This window comes from Phocoena phocoena, chromosome 9 (assembly GCF_963924675.1).
Source record: "Phocoena phocoena chromosome 9, mPhoPho1.1, whole genome shotgun sequence".
Taxonomy (NCBI): domain Eukaryota; kingdom Metazoa; phylum Chordata; class Mammalia; order Artiodactyla; family Phocoenidae; genus Phocoena; species Phocoena phocoena.
Window position 1 is genome coordinate 52,574,993 of NC_089227.1, and position 17,622 is coordinate 52,592,614.

The window sequence follows — 17,622 nt, forward strand, 5'->3', positions numbered from 1 at the left end:
CAATAAATAAATGGACTGAAATTAAATTATCATTATCTCACACAATCACCTTGATAAGAAAATACAATTTTATTTTTTTGCTGTACAGAAATGCCCTTAAATCATATCTGGTAACCTTGATCCCCAGTATTATGTGTGATAATGGTGCTTACTATTTTCCAGTAGGGAGGAAGCCGAGGAGGCATCAGGGCGAGCTCTCACCTCCCCTTACTCATAGCGCAACCTCTCCTTGGTCATCTATCCTGTGATGACCTCAATTTTAATTTCTTTATCAGTGGCTATTCTATTGTATAAGGTAATGCATTCAGTATAACATGTGAGTAAGTTCACAGGGAAAAAAAAAACCCCGCTGAGTTATAAGGTTAATTTGGTTGTTTAAGCAGTTTTACCCGAAACGTACTCATGATATCTCTCTGATTGTTATTGTCATCATCATAGTCGTCAGCATCTTAATTCTCACCATTATCATTGATTTTATTAATTTTCAAGCCCTAACTATATGATATCACAGTTACAGATTTACCTAATTCAGTCATCTTAAATAAGTCAAATCTGTTTTCTAAAATTAATAAAGGCGACCAGGTCCGTCTGATTGTTCAGAAATAGACAGTCTAACTGATGCCTTGCCATTATTAGGCTGATTGGAGTGCTGGTCAGTTGCTTTCAGCTGACCAACTTCCAGATAACTGTGATGCTTCGTAATCTGCACCTTTTTTGCATCAACTGTGTGTACATAGAATAGATAACAGGTCTCTGTGCTCTTGAGGTTGGAAGGGATTCTCTATGTTATGTAGTAGCCTTTCACGTAATAGTTGTAGTGAGGGTGGCTTTGTCTCATGGAAGTTGCCAATGTACCGCCTAGTCTAGGATTGTTATATCTGTTCATCTATTGAGGGAGCAGTTCCTTGGATGTAAATAATTCATTTCACCAAGTTCTTCTGTTTGGACAAATTAAAAGTAAATTCTTACTGGCGTGAGATGATACCTCATTGTTGTTTTGATTTGCATTTCTCTAATGATTAATGATGTTGAGCATTCTTTCATGTGTTTGTTGGCCATCTGTATGTCTTCTTTGGAGAAATGTCTATTTAGGTCTTCTGCCCATTCTTGGATTGGGTTGTTTGTTTTTCTGATATTGAGCTGCATGAGCTGCTTATAAATTTTGGAGATTAATCCTTTGTCAGTTGCTTCATTTGCAAATATTTTCTCCCATTCTGAGGGTTGTATTTTTGTCTTGTTTATGACTTCCTTTGCTGTACAAAAGCTTTTAAGTTTCATTAGGTCCCATTTGTTTATTCTTGTTTTTATTTCCATTTCTCTAGGAGGTGGGCAAAAAGAATCTTGCTGTGATTTATGTCATAGGGTGTTCTGCCTATGTTTTCCTCTAAGTGTTTTATTGCACTGTTGGTGGGAATGTAAATTGATACAGCCACTATGGAGAACAGTATAGAGGTGCCTTAAAAAAGTAAAAATAGAACTACCATATGACCCAGCAATCCCACTACCGGGCATATACCCTGAGAAAACCATAATTCGAGAAGAGTCATGTACCACAATGTTCATTGCAGCTCTATTTACAATAGCCAGGACATGGAAGTCACCTAAGCGTCCATCGACAGATGAATGGATAAAGAAGATGTGGCACATACATACAATAGAATATTACTCAGCCATAAAAAGAAACGAAATTGAGTTATTTGTAGTGAGGTGGATGGACCTAGATTCTGTCATACAGAGTGAAGTAAGTCAGAAAGAGAAAAACAGATACTGTATGCTAACACATATATATGAAATCTAAAAAAACAAAAAAAAAAGGGTTATGAAGAACCTAAGGGCAGGACAGAAATAAAGATGCAGATGTAGAGAATGGACTTGAGGACACTGGGGGGGGGGGGAAGGGTAAGCTAGGACGAAGTGAGAGAGTGGCATGGACTTATATATACACTACCAAATGTAAAATAGGGAGCTAGTGGGAAGCAGCCACATAACACAGGGAGATCAGCTTGGTGCTTTGTGACCACCTAGAGGGGAGGGATAGGGAGGGTGGGAGGGAGACACAGGAGGGAAGAGATATGGGGTTATATGTATATGTATAGGTGATTCACTTTGTTATAAAGCAGAAACTAACACACCATTGTAAAGCAATTATACTCCGGTAAAGATGTTAAAAAAAAAAAAAAGTAAATTCTTGCCATGCAAGTTTTTCAAATACAACTATTGATTTCCAATTTGTTTGATCTTAGTCAGTGCAAGTAGAGAAAAAGTGCATGATTAGATCAGTGTGATTAGCAATCAAGTATTATAATAGGCATATTTATTAGCTCTTCCTGTGTGACAGATAGTAAGTTATTTATAGATATAATTACTGTCAACTTTTAACAACTCTATTCACTATTTTTCCTATTATATAGATTTTGCTGAGACAGAGAGCCGCAAGGTACAAAGCTAAAAAGTAGTAAAGCCAAAAACTGAACTTGGCTTGTCTTGTTTCATAGTTGATGCTCATGCACGTTGCACCACACCTATTTCTACCCTTTCCCTTTAAAAAATACCTGCTCAAATGCAATGAGATTTTTGCCTCCTTGTAGGAAGAAATTTACATTTGTGTCTTGCTTACAATTGCAGCATTAAAAAGTTCTGAAATTTGCATGAGGTGGATGATGCAAAGGGAAATAATAACAGAGGAGAATTTACTGCCTCCCTTTTACTTCATAGAGTCTTTCCTGAAGAAAATCGGAAAAGAAAGTAATTAAGCCAGAGTTTTCTTTGCGGAAGAAAAACATGCTAAATATGTAACAAGGGTTGGGGGGTGAACAGGAGACTCCAGAGGCAGCCAAGGTATGTGAGACAAAGGAAAGGGGAAGGAGGGTTCTTAAGTTTTCTACTTTATTTCCATTATGAATGTGGTCTTATTTTTAGCATTTTCTTGAGAGTAATGTCAAGAAAACTTTTAACTGATTTAACTGGTTTTCAATCATTTCTAGGGACCGGACTGAGGTTTCTTGGGATGTAATTGACCCTAAAGTTATAAAAGGAAGGCCTAACTAACATGGTTGACAAATCTTTTGCAATATTACTATGACTGCTAAAAATAAATATAATCGCCACAGCTTTTGGTCTGAACTTTCGTTTAGCTCGTATTTTAGCATGACTTCATCTAGTCTTCACAGAAACCCTGTATTTTAGTATGATTCCGTTTCACCAGTTCCCTTTTTCAGACCGGTACATCCAATAACTGCTTTGGTTAGTTGCAGCATTATTAATTATTGATGTCAAAATGGAAAACATGGATGCCACTACTGGTGTAATAATAGTAATAGTAATGCCTTTTTCTCTCTTTAAATGCTTTTTGTAACTAGGCATGCTCCAGGCAAACTCTTTTTTTTAAATACTATAGTATTCATTTTTGCAACTAGCACTCTTAGAGGCATTTTCTACGTATGTCTCTGTAGAGTGTGTTTCATGCAGCTCAGAGTGGTGAACATAGTACTTCACAGAAATAACACTGCCCTGATTCATTTCCACAACTAACACTTAGAAACATCTTTTACACAGTTGTCCTCGGAAAGTGTATCACATGCCAGGCTAACTTCAATAAAAAATTATCCGTGATTTTTCAACTACTCTGTAAGGCCGATATAATTATTGTCATTATGTCCTTGAGGAAATTGACACACAGGGAGGTTAAATGTCTCACGTAAAACAAATGCTTCATCCCAAAAGAACAACTGAAAATCCTGGGCATTATGTATCAAGCATTGTAAGAAGACTCTAAAGTGGAAAGAAGGTGGCAGACCCCAGAACCACCAGGGTGGCAAGGCTTATGGGTTTCTTGTTGGCTTGTATATCTCAGACTTTCAGTGAACATATAGGCAACTGGTAAATGACAACAGGCACAGACAAAAATAGTCCAGTAAAAGCCTGTGCTTTCAGGTTAGAGGACCAAGAAAGGGGCAGCCTTTAAGACAGAAAAATTTTAGACCACAGCCACTCAGCTATATCCAGACACCATAAGAAACACACACACACACACACACACACACACACACACACACACACACACACACACACACACACACACACACACACGCCCCATCCCCGCCCATGCCAGCGAAGGCAAAGTGAGAAGTCTAGACTTCAACCCTTGCCCAGCTGTAATGGGTGCTTCCATCTCCCCATCAGCGTGGTCTCAGAGAATGCTGAGTGAAAGACTTTTATCCCCACCTGGTAAGAAAGAAGCACCTTTCCATCTCCCTAATGGGGTGGTGTGAGGGGAGGCCCAGTGGAAAGTCAGGCCTTTGACCACCACACAGCCATAACAAGGCCATCCTCCACCCCCATGGTGTCAATGAAGGCTATGCAGGGAGCAATAACAAGGCACCCCAAACTATTTCAGCCAGGGAGGTCAGTGGATACCTTGTGGGGAGCCAGAACTGCCATGCCCACCCAGTAGTAATGAAGAATTCCCCCCTTGAGTGTCAACAGAGGCCAAATGGGGAACCTGGACTTCTACTCCACTAGGCAGTGATGAAGAGGTGCCCCATCTACCCTAGATGATTTCTACTATGTTGCATCTTCAACTCTTTTTGACTTTTAAATTTTAGGAGCTGCAGTATGGTATGTGCCATAAATCTTAAGCAGTGCTCTTTAAATCAGGGTATATTCTCCCTGGAGTATGTAAAAAATGATTTAGTGGGATGTAGAATTAAAATGTTAGAACTTGTATTAATATTTGGTTATCTCATCAAATGTCTGTTGTTTATATTTAATTAATTAACAGTATGCAGTACTACCTGTGTAGCATTAGTATATAAACACACATGTATTGGGGAGATATGCTCAGTTTTTTACTGACTGGATACATCATGCTAATGTTTGGAGACGACTATTTTAAGCCATTAACATGTAAAAGCTTTTCTGACCTAAGGATTGAGCCCCGTAAAAATGGGTTGGTCTCTGGGCTTGGAACAGGTACTCAGAAGAGTGAGAAGGGCATGGCCAAAAGGATTTGGAAGGTTCAGGAGACAAATACGGTTTTGCCTATGATCAGTCTGATTGGACACAGGGACATACCTAGGCGATCACTTAACTCTGTTAGCTAATGACGTAGTTCTGACATGACTTTAAAATGTAATTATTTTAAGCCTTCAGGTAAAGGAAGAAGAGCAATGCAGCATGTTAAGTGGGATATGTGCAAAGTGCTGGAATTGCCTATCCCATGTGAAGTCCGTTGGTCTAAGGTGTGTTAATGGAGCAGGGCATGGACAGGGTTTGCTATACCTCTAACCGGGCATCTAACAGGATATGATGTAGGCTGTAACAGTGCTTCTAAAACTCTGATAATTGGATTAATTCAATCAATATGGTATGTCTTTAAACCCCAAGGGGATCACACATGAATGACATTTAATCAGTGATATTACCACATCTAAAGAAAGAATGATTCCAGTGAAAAAAAGTGGAAAGCCTGGAAAAATTGAGATTCAGAAAGTGAAGATCTGCCTAATGTTCTAGTGAGTACTGCTCCACTAAGGAGGACTCTAGATTTGGGAGATGAAAACAAACTTGTTAATTGAACTTCACTAGAAATGAAATGTAATGCTATTACTATCAACACCTCATTGCCCTGGATCTTTTATTTCATATTTACCAAGCAAACTTCTGAAAATATGTGGGTTCCCAATAATCATGCTAATAACAGCTCAAAGTAGTTCATTACTGCTATGTGCCAGACACGGTTCTGGGTGCTTTATATGTATTAGTTCATTTAATTCTTATAACAACACTCTGAAGTGGAAATCATCATTATTAGCCGCATTGTACAAATGAAAGAACTTGATTCCACAGAGACTAAGAAACTTGCTCAAAACCAAGTTGTTAGTAAATGGCAGAGCTGGGATCCACACTGGGCCGGTCACAACTCAAAAGTCTGAGATCTTAATCATTCTGAAACGCTGCCTTGTTGAATCTGGGACAAGAGAAGCCTTAGGAGGAGAGTAGGTACTAAATCACTGGAATAATGTGACTGCTGTTTTATATTAACGAAGGTCATTGAGGTATAATGGTTAGAAGTACATAGATCAGTCTCGTGCATAGTCAGTTAGCAGGACTTCATTACAGAAAGACTAATCTCTCTACGTTACTAAGAGCTTTTGGTCTTTGGACTTGAAATCATGACTGCTGGCTCTAGAACTGTAGGGACTATAAGGGGATTACATTTACAAGAACTCAAAGTTACTTTTAAAAATAATCATGTTATTAATAGAGTAATATTGGAAAGATCAATTGAGGGTTTTTGTTTTGTCCTGTGAATCGAAAACAATAAAATAGCTATTTTACCAGCGAAATGGGTTTATTCAGGAGTAGAGAAAAATTGCAGTTTGGGACATGCAACTATGGTGAACCTCATACAAGTCTGGTAAAAACAAAGGAGAGGAAATGCTTTTATAGAAGAAAAGGGGTAGGTGGGTGGGGCTGTTATAATCAAAAAGTCCATAGGTGGAAACTGGGAGTTTGAAGTATGGTGGCTGTTCATTTGCTGAGTTGGGACAGTTCTTACTGGCTGAGCTGTTCCCAGGCAAGAGGATTTTTCTTCCTCCTGCCTGTGATACTAACGTAGGTCACTTCCTCCCAGAGATGCTAGGTATGTCTCTTCCTGTTTGGGTCTGTATTAACTTAGGGTGGTACATGATGAGAGCTTCCCCTTCTGGCCTCCTGACTCCATTTTAGTGAGGTTTCTCTCTAGCAACTTTCACAGTCCATTTGTAGGACTCAGAAGTGTTTTAAAAAGTAAAGTTGATTATTTGGTAAACTCCCAGTTGTGTTGGGCGAGTTCTTCTCCCTGGGAAATTAGTCCTGAGAGTTGGCTTGTGTCAATTACTACAGGCAGGAACAGCTGCTAAGCTATTGTTTTCCTGGCATTTACAAAAATAGCTTTCAAGTTGTTGTTGTAGTTTTTAAAGTAATACATTTTCTCTGTATTCTCTTCTCTCTCCAAAACCCATCTCAAGTGATCCTAGCACCATGGGCCATGGTGATGTTCTCTTGTAGCCCTTTAGCTTCTTTCTGGCTGAGATGATCACCTAGAGAATTGGGATCATCCACAGGCGCATTCATTAAACAGCTAAATCTAACTCATCATGGCTGTAACCTCACTAGCTCACCTCACTCCCCCAGGCCTAGGCCTCTAATTCTCTCCCATTTCTCACTTACCTAGAATGTCCTCACAATGAACAGAGCTCAATCCAACCAACTTCCCTTGATACTTTGTCTTGCTTACCTGTTTTTAATCATTTCTTGCCTGCCTACCCTGGTAATTTGACCTTCACCTTCGTATGCTGCCTTTTCTCATTAATCCGACCAAGGAAGTTGCTTTCCGAGTTCTGGTTACTTCCACTGATTGCTTTCTGAGCACCAAAAATGACTTCTTTCCTCCCCCTTTTGTTATAAAAGGATTTTCTACTGCCTTCCTCTACCCAACTCAGTAAACATAGCAGAATTTTTTGAAAGAATGAAGGAAGAAAGATGGAAGGAAAGAAGATGGACAAAAGGGAAGGAGAGAGGGAGGGATGGGGGGGGAGACATCACTCATTTGATACCTTATCAAAAATTCAGCTGCTTCTCAAATATTTCTTCCTATCTCTTCTCAATATAGTGAAAGGCCATTTACTAATGCCTACCAAAGAGAATAGAAATAATTCAATGAATAATTCTTTGTTTAGTTTTCTAATTGATTTTTATTGATGGATAATTGTAAGACCTAATGTGTTGATTTTAGGTATATATTGTCTTTGGAAGTATTGATCATATTTATTATATGTCAACACTCTGAGAAAATAAAATATAATCATGGAAACGAAAACATTTATATACAGACAATAGGGGCTTAAAGTAGCAATAGCACCTTAGTTAAAGTAAATGGTAATCCCCTATGTTCCAAGTTATCCTGACTGTAATTTATGAATTAGCTATTTGGTTTCTTTTGTTGGGTCATGATTTTATATTAAAGTGGAGAAATAAAGGTAGAATGACATGGTCATACAATATCATCGTCTTCAGAAGCTTGAGACAGTTTAGGATAACATAAGCTTCATCCTCGCACCTTTTACATGAGGATGGGTAGAACTCATTTTATTCTCTTTTCTAGAAATGAAGAAATTAAAATAGGAATTGTCTGTGAATTCACAAAATCTGAATACCACTTTTAGAAATTGTTCTTCTTTAGAATACATTTCTCATCAATAAGTCGCCATGATTTGAAAGTCCATATGTGGCAAGAAGTAGCATGTTTAGTCAGAGAAAATTTATTGAGGTATATATGATGGCAAATGCAAAGGAGCCAAGTTTATAGCAACTGAGTGTATAAAAGGTAAGGTTGCTGAAAGATTTTCTACATTCAGATGTCAGCTCTAGGATTCACTGAAACATAAATAAGTCTTCAAAGTTTGCTCCCTTCCCTTGTACCCTCTTGACTTTCCAGGGACTTCTAAAGTGATGTTGAGCCCAGATCTACCTTCTCAGAGCAGCACTCTTATCCAGAAAATGGCTCTCCCCATTCTTTCCCTTAAATAGGCAAAAATCCTTATTTATTCCAAATGTCGCTGCTAAGGGCTAGTGGTCCCACTGGAAATTTTCTGATAAATTTATGTGGAGTCTATTTCCTGTGATATATATCTTCTTACAAGGAACAAGTTCTTAAACACAGATGATGCACTCTCTAATGCTGAAATGGCAGGTATCTGTAGCAGATTGATAGGGGGAAATGAGGGATGTGAGAGCTTTGGGGGATTTTAAGTCAAATAACCTCATTGGACCTCCTGTACATGCTTCCTAAACTTGGACCTACCGAAGCTTTGTGTACGAGTTCTAGAAAATGATTCTCTGCTGAATCATATTCAGGGCTGTGGTACGTTATTACATTAATAAGTACAAATGAATAACACCTCCTCTTATCCATGTCCCTGTCTAGTTCTTTTCCACAATCATTATGGGCTTGGTCATATGACTTGATAAGACCAATGGGTCGTTAGCACATATGAACTCAAGTAAAGGCTTGTTCTTTTTTGTGAGAATACACATTCCTTTTATTTTTTTAAAGATTTTTATTGGAGTGTAGTTGCTTTACAATGTTGTGTTAGTTTCTGCTGTACAGCAAAGTGAATCAGTTATATGTATACATATGTCCCCTCTTTTTTAGATTTCCTTCCATTTAGGTCACTTCAGAGCATTAAGTAGAGTTCCCTGTGCTATACAGTAGGTTCTCATTAGTTACCTATTTTATACGTAGTATCAATAGTGTATATATGTCAATCCCAATCTCCCAATTCATCCCACTTCCCCCTTCCCCCCTCCGTATCCATAAGTTTGTTCTCTACATCTGTGTCTCTATTTCTGCTTTGCAAATAAGTTCATCTGTACCATTTTTCTAGGTTCCACATGTAAGTGATGTTATGTGATATTTGTTTTTCTCTTTCTGACTTATGTCACTCTGTATGACAGTCTCTGGGTCTGTCCACATCTCTGCACATGCCACTATTTCATTCCTTTTTATGGCTGAGTAATACCCAGAGAAAACCATAATTCAAAAAGGTACATGCACCCCAGTGTTCATTGCAGTACTATTTACAATAGCCAGGACATGGAAGCAACCTAAATGTCCATCAACAGAGGAATGGATAAAGAAGATGTGGTACATGTATACGGTGGAATATTACTCAGTAAAGGCTTGTTGATACACACTTTGGTTTCACCCTCGAACCCCAGGATGCCTAAGATAGCCTGCCTTATAAGGAAGGTAGAGGAAGACCAAGGCACTCTGACCGACAGTATCAGCCAACTGCTAGCCATGTGGCCATGGGGTCAGCCAGCCCCCAGCTGACCTGCTAGTGTTGGTAATTTACTAAAAACGAGGTAAGTTTTTGTATTATCCACAGCATGACATTGGGTAAATTAAATACTCTGAGACTCAATTGGCTAATAGGTAAAATAGGAATAATGTTAGTATCTTTCTGTTTACATTTCTTTAAACTACATAGGTCATTTAGTTGTCCTTTTTCCAGCAGCAGAGACAGAGATTTGTGGGGTTAAATGACTTTATCAAAATCACAAAAAAATACTAGTTGGCAGAAATTAAATTAGCTCTCCTTTATATGAGTAATAAACACTTTAGTTTCAAATGCTATGGGATGAGATAAGAGGAGGAGAAGTCACATTAAAAAAAAAGCAAAACCATAAAATACCCAGGATTAAACTTGACAACAAAGGAATAAGACTAATAACAGGATTTATCAGAAGATGTAAAATGAGACTGGGATAAATAGAGAGGCCTGCCAGGTTCCTGGGAAGACATGATATTCTTAAGATGCCAGATATGTCCAAATCCATACATTTAATTTCAGTCGACACTCTATTTTGTTGTGGTTAGAAACTGAAAAGCTGATCGTAGTGCTGTTCATCTGAAAGAAGAATGTATGAAAATGGCCAAGAACTGTAGTTAGAAAACAGAAAAAGAAATTTGTGGAAAAGCTAAAAACATTGGTGAAATAGACTGTGAAGCAGTTGTAATTGAAATAGTATGGTTCTGGCATCCTCACTCTTAGGTAACGTTCTTGCATCCCATTTCATTGAGAAAAATGGAAGCAATTAGAGGAGAATTTCCGTATGCTCTCACCACTACATGTGTCAGCCTGTCTACATCTGTATCCAGATTCTTTGTCTCCTCTAGTATCATTATTGATAAACAGTTCATGTTCTTGTCCAATACCAACCCCTTTATTTTACAAACTGTACCTCCTTTTGCCTGTTAGACTTCGCTTTAATAATTGTCTCTTGGGCTTCCCTGGTGGCGCAGTGGTTGAGAGTCCGCTTGCCGATGCAGGGGACACGGGTTCGTGCCCCGGTCCAGGAGGATCCCACATGCCGTGGAGCGGCTGGGCCCGTGAGCCATGGCCGCTGAGCCTGCGCGTCCGGAGCCTGTGCTCCGCAACGGGAGGGGCCGCGGCAGTGAGAGGCCCGCGTACCGCAAAAAAAAAAAAAAAAATTATTATTATTATCTCCTTGCCCTGCTCCCCTGGATTGTCTACCAGTGTACAGTTATGCTGTTATTTTTCTTGGTTTGAAAAAAGGAAAAAAAAAGTCTCGCTTGACTCCTTATCTTCCTCAAGTTTCTGCCCCATTTTTCTTCCAGCCAAACACCTTTAAAGAAATTTCTGTAATCACTCGTTCCACTTCTCTTCTCATCCTCTGGAAATCATTGCAGTCTTTGGTACAGTCATCTCACTCAAACTTCAAACTTAACCTGTCCATCCATCTGTTCAATATACTTAGGCATCTCAAACTTAACAAGCTCAAACCTAAGCTCCTGAATCTTGCCACCCCAAAATATTCATCTCGCAGTCCTCTCCATTTAAAAAAATGGCAACAACATTCTTCTAGCTGCTTAAACCCAACACTGTGATGTTATCCTCTGTGTTCTTCATGCCTCATAACAGCAAATCCTGTTAATTCTAGTTTGCAAACATTTTTAGAAACTCTTCCATCACTATCACTATCATTCAAATGATCATTTTTCCTCTCCTGGCTTATTGCCATAAGCTCTTAACTTATCTTCCTTCTTAAGCCTTCCATACTACTTCCATGTAGTTTAGTTTAAACTACAACTAAATTAAAAGATCCACACTAAAGAGGTCCTCTAATAATCAATATGGCTAATGCCATCTTTCCTGAGGAAGTTGTAGCAGATGTGGGTTCAAACTCAGATTCAACCATTTAGTATCAGTATGACTATAGGTAAATCATGAAAATTTTTAGCCCTTGCTCCTTTTTTAATGAAATGTGTGTGTCATTTGCTCCCTCTACCCCATAGAGATTTTGAGAGGATTGAACAAATACAGAGCACATCTGTGTATGTGAAGTTTGTAAAGCACTACCCAAATACAAAGTGATAATAATAAAGTGATAGTCTAATTACTATGACAACGGGATAAATGATTGTTCACTGTATAATATTCAAGTGTCATAAAATATTAACAACAATTTTAGGTTAATAGAAACCATACTGTAATAACCACTTCATAGAATCTACTGCACAAAATGAATGGGAGGATGGCGTGAAGAGTGTAGCACAGCCACTTTAGGTGGGTTTGTAAAGATTTATTAAGTCCAAGGAGCAATCTGCAGTATAGTAAATTGGCATTTGAGGGGTGTCACAGATAATAATGTAATACATCTTGCACTACAATGTACAGGTGTCCAAAGGCTATTACAATCTAAGCATTGCACTAAAATTGTATGAAGTTAATAGCATGGCTGCTGTGAGAAGGGTACTCAGAAAAGAGCTTTAAAAAAAATCTATTTAGTACAATTACTGCTACCTTTAGTTCAATAAAACCACAGCAACTCAAGAAATTAAATTCTCTGCTTCCAATTCAGCCACTCTTCTTTAAGTAATAACTGCAGGGTAAAATAATTGTGTATCAGAAGGACGTCTGAAACTTTAGGCTTATTAGATTCAACCCATGTGTAAGGGATTGTTGAAACCTAACTGAGGATCTAGGAGATATTGGGCCTCTCAATATCAGGCTACTTTTAGAAGGAGTTAAATGAGCCCCTTCTAGTAAGAACTTTGGTATGAGATTTAAAAATTTTTGGAATATCTTTTAGATCTACTGCAAAGGCATAGTGTATTTCATGCATCCCTTTTATAGACTGTATCCTTGTATCAGTTCTTGAGTCAAATCTCTCAATTTTGTTCAACTGATTAATTATTTAGTCGAAACTCCCCGCAAGTACAGGTTTAGTTCTGAACACAAAGGAAATAATAAAGCTATAATGCTTTTTCTATGCTGTACTCAGTTAAATCCAGCATTATGTCTTCTGTCTAATGAAAAAAGGTATTTTATAAGTTTAAAAATGTTACTCGTGGGGCTTCCCTGGTGGCGCAGTGGTTGAGGGTCTGCCTGCCGATGCGGGGGACGTGGGTTCGTGCCCCGGTCCGGGAAGATCCCACATGCCATGGAGCGGCTGGGCCCGTGAGCCATGGCCGCTGGGCCTGCGCGTCCGGAGCCTGTGCTCTGCAACGGGAGAGGCCACAACAGTGAGAGGCCCGCGTACAGCAAAAAAAAAAAAAAAAAATGTTACTCAGATACTGGGATAGAAAATTAATTTTATGGGCAGAAGTTAAGGGAGCCAGCCTACATTAAAGATGATAAAAGGGCATCATAATTGTCATTCCTATAACCCATTTTAGTTTTTAATACCAGTTTCTATACCTGCTAGGAATTATGCTAGGGGTTAGAGCCACGGGATGAGCAGGAGAGAGACAGTCCCAGATGTGCTGTTTTTATATAGTGTTCAGATGTATGGCCTCTTATTTTCTGAGATTTCCAGACTCTATTTCCCTCCCCTATTTCTTTTGGACCTTCTCTTTTCTTCATGCGTACTTTTGAGGTCGTGCTCCATTTGAATTTTATTTCAGGCTGACTCTCTTTAATGTGAGGATTTAGCCAAGAAGGGATTTTCAGTTTGTCAGTCTGGAGAGCTCATGGCATCCTGACGGCTTCACCTCCTATCGACATTTCATGGGACCCCTGCAATTATTTCTTGACCAGAGTTTCAGCTGAAGTGCTCACACCAACTCGTCCTTTCCTCTGAGTACCTATTGACTGTTTGAGGTTCCCTTTCTTCCCCTTACTTCCTCCTGCATCTTTGCTGATGACACACAGGTCTTTTAGTTGTCATGATTTATCCATACCTTCTCATATGTGGGGCTACAGATATATTTCACCTCTTTTTCTTGTTGATATGGTCTGTGGGTTTTAGTTTCTCTATTTCAGTTGCTTTTTTTTTTTTAAGGGGAATGCAGGGAGACTCAAAAACTCTGCCACCGTTACCATCTTCCCAGAACTCAAAACGTGTGTTTTTGAACTTGTCTGGACAAGTAGAGAATCTCTGGGGATGGAATAAAGCCAAGAGTTATACCCATGCCAGAAGTGATAACTAACAGCACAGCTGGTCTGTACACTGGACTGGAAACTGTGAATCAGGCAGTCGTTTTTCAATATCAGAATGTTTTTATTCTTGGAAAGATTTCTTTCAGGCTGTTAAATCTATACTCACTAGCATTCTATGAATATGTATATGTACATATAGACTGCAGACAAAAACACACACATAATATTTTGGAACTGGGAACCAAAATGGGATGCTGTATTACCACCTGTGTTTAATTAAATATTTGCGGTAATTGAATGTAATTAAAAATTTAACAACCATTTGGTACAGGATAATATATTTCCTACATCACTTATGTGCTTCAATATGCTCTCTGCTGATTGTTTCAACTTGGATTTGGTGTTAACAGCTCCTACAATTGTCTGTTCTAGTTTGTGGAGTTTTACATTTAAAACACCCTCTGCTTACATCTCTTTCTTCCCACTCTTCACCCAGTTAAATTCCTCATCATACTCAGGTCTTAGCTTGAATGTCACTTTCTCAGAAAGGCCTTTTTTTTTTTTTTAACTAATACACACCCAGCTCCAGCTGAAATCTGGTTCTCCTTTTACTCTTTGTAATAATAGTTCTTCTGCAGTTCCTAGGAAGTGTCAATAATGGAATAAACGAATGAACAGCGAGCAGTATCTCCTTATGGTTTTCATACAATTTTTTGAACTCTGTGATTTTGAAGAGTAAGGTAAACTCAAAACCCATTTCTAAAGAAGGTAGGGTCATAAAGCTTCAGCTACTTCAGTGTCTGAAGCTCTGTGCTGTAGGGCTTAACTGATGGGTTTGTTATTGGAGTAGGAATTATGGCCCATATATTTTCTTTTGAAAGCCCAAGAAGAACAGTGTCATGTAACTCTTATTATTATTTGTCTGCACAGTTGCTCTAGTACCATATTAGGAGCCACTCCCCCCAAAGGGGGGTTTGAATATTTATATAACCTGACTCTACTCCAGGCTTAGGAGTGAGCAACTAAACCAAGTGGGCCCAATCAGGATTTCCTGGCAGGGATATGAAGTCAGGATTTAAGCATAGTTGGACTTTTCAGTACAGGATCTATAAACCTCAGAGATATGGTCACCCATGTGCTACCATGTGAGCTTTTAATAAGGAAAGGTGGTATTTTATGAGTTAGAATTATGGTGTACTCAGGCAGAGAGGCAGACATGAGAGATGAAGAGTGTTGTGTTGGCATTTGTATCCCTGGTTAGAGGTTTATTCTGAGGCCTGATTGAAGCTAGATCCTTTAGGCTCCATAAGACATTTTTATATTCTAAAAATTCTTTTTTCTAGTATAATTTATTTAGTGGCTTTTTGCTAGTTTCAATCTACAGAGACCTAATAAAAGTACTAATTATTAGCTATTTTTTTTTAACATCTTTGTTGGAGTACAATGGCTTTACAATGGTGTGTTAGTTTCTGATGTATAACAAAATGAATCAGCTGTACATATACATATATCCCCATGTCTACTCCCTGTTGCATCTCTCTCCCACCCTCCCTATCCCACCCCTCTAGGTGGTCAAAAAGCACCGAGCTGATCTCTGTGTGCTATGTGGCTGCTTCCCACTAGCTATCTATTTGACATTTTGTGGTGTATAAATGTCCATGCCACTATCTCATTTCATCCTAGCTTAACATTCCCCCTCCCCGTGTCCTCAAGTCCATTCTCTACGTCTGCATCTTTATTGCTGTCCTGGCCCTAGGTTCTTCAGAAACATGTTTTTTCTTTTTTTTGATTCCATATATATGTGTTAGCATACGGTATTTTTTTTTTCTCTTTCTGACTTACTTCACTCTGTATGACAGACTCTAGGTCCATCCACTTCACTACAGATAACTCAATTTGGTTTCTTTTTATGGCTGAGTAATATTCCATTGTATATATGTGCCACATCTTTATCCATTCATCTGTCGATAGACGCTTAGGTGGCTTCCATGTCCTGGCTATTGTAAATAGAGCTGCAGTGAACATTGTGGTACATGACTCTTCTCGAATTATGGTTTTCTCAGGGTATATGCCCAGTAGTGGGATTGCTGGGTCATATGGTAGTTCTATTTTTAATTTTTTAAGAAAACTCCATACTGTTCTCCATAGTGGCTGTATCAATTTACATTCCCACCAACAGTGCAAAAGGGTTCCCTTTTCTCCACACCCGCTCCAGCATTTATTGTTTGTAGATTTTTGATGATGGCCATTATGACTGGTGTGAGGTGATACCTCATTGTAGTTTTGATTTGCATTTCCCTAATGATTAGTGACGTTGAGCATTCTTTCACGTGTTTGTTGGCAATCTGTATATCTTCTTTGGAGAAATGTCTATTTAGGTCTTCTGCCCATTTTTGGATTGGGTTGTTTATTTCTTTGATATTGAGCTGCATGAGCTGCTTGTAAATTTTGGAGGATAATCCTTTGTCAGTTGCTTCATTTGCAAATATTTTCTCCCAATCTGAGGGCTGTCTTTTCGTCTTGTTTATGGTTTCCTTAGCTGTGCAAAAGCTTTTAAATTTCATTAGGTCCCATTGGTTTATTTTTGTTTTTACTTCCATTTCTCTAGGAGGTGGGTCAAAAAGGATCTTGCTGTGATTTATGTCAGAGTGTTCTGCCTATGTTTTCCTCTAAGAGTTTTATAGTGTCTGGCCTTACATTTAGGTCTCTAATCCATTTTGTGTTTATTTTTGTGTATGGTGTTAGGGGGTGTTCTAATTTCATTCTTTTACATGTAGCTGTCCAGTATTCCGAGCACCACTTATTGAAGAGGCTGCCTTTTCTCCACTGTATATTCTTGCCTCCTTTATCAAAGATAAGGTGACCATATGTGTGTGGGTTTATCTCTGGGCTTTCTTTCCTGTTCCATTGATCTATATTTCTGTTTTTGTGCCAGTACCATACTGTCTTGATTACTGTAGCTTTGTAGTATAGCCTGAAGTCTGGGAGCCTGATTCCTCCAGCTCTGTTTTTCTTTCTCAAGATTGTTTGGCTATTTGGGGTCTTTTGTGTTTCCATACAAATTGTGAAATTTTTTGTTCTAGTTCTGTGACAAATGCCCGTGGTAGTTTGCTAGGGATTGCTTTGAATCTGTAGATTGCTTTGGGTAGTATAGTCATTTTCACAGTGTTGGTTCTTCCAAACCAAGAACATGGGATATCTCTCCATCTGTTTGTATCATCTTTAATTTCTTTCATCAGTGTCTTATAATTTTCTGCATACAGGTCTTTTGTCTCCTTAGGTAGGTTTATTCCTAGGTATTTTATTCTTTTTGTTGCAATGGTAAATGGGAGTGTTTCCTTAATTTCTCTTTTAGATAATTCATCATTAGTTTAGAGGAATGCAAGATATTTCTGTGCATTAATTTTCTATCCGGCTACTTTACCAAATTCACTGATTAGCTCCTGTAGTTTTCTGGTAGCATCTTTAGGATGCTCTATGTGTACTATCATCTCACGTGCTAACAGTGACAGCTTACTTGTTCTTTTCCAATCTGGATTCTTTTTATTTCTTTTTCTTCTGTGATTGCTGTGGCTAAAACTTCCAAAACTATGTTAAATAATAGTGGTGAGAGTGGACAACCTTGTCTTCTTCCTGATCTTAGTAGAAATGGTTTCTGTTTTTCGCCATTGGG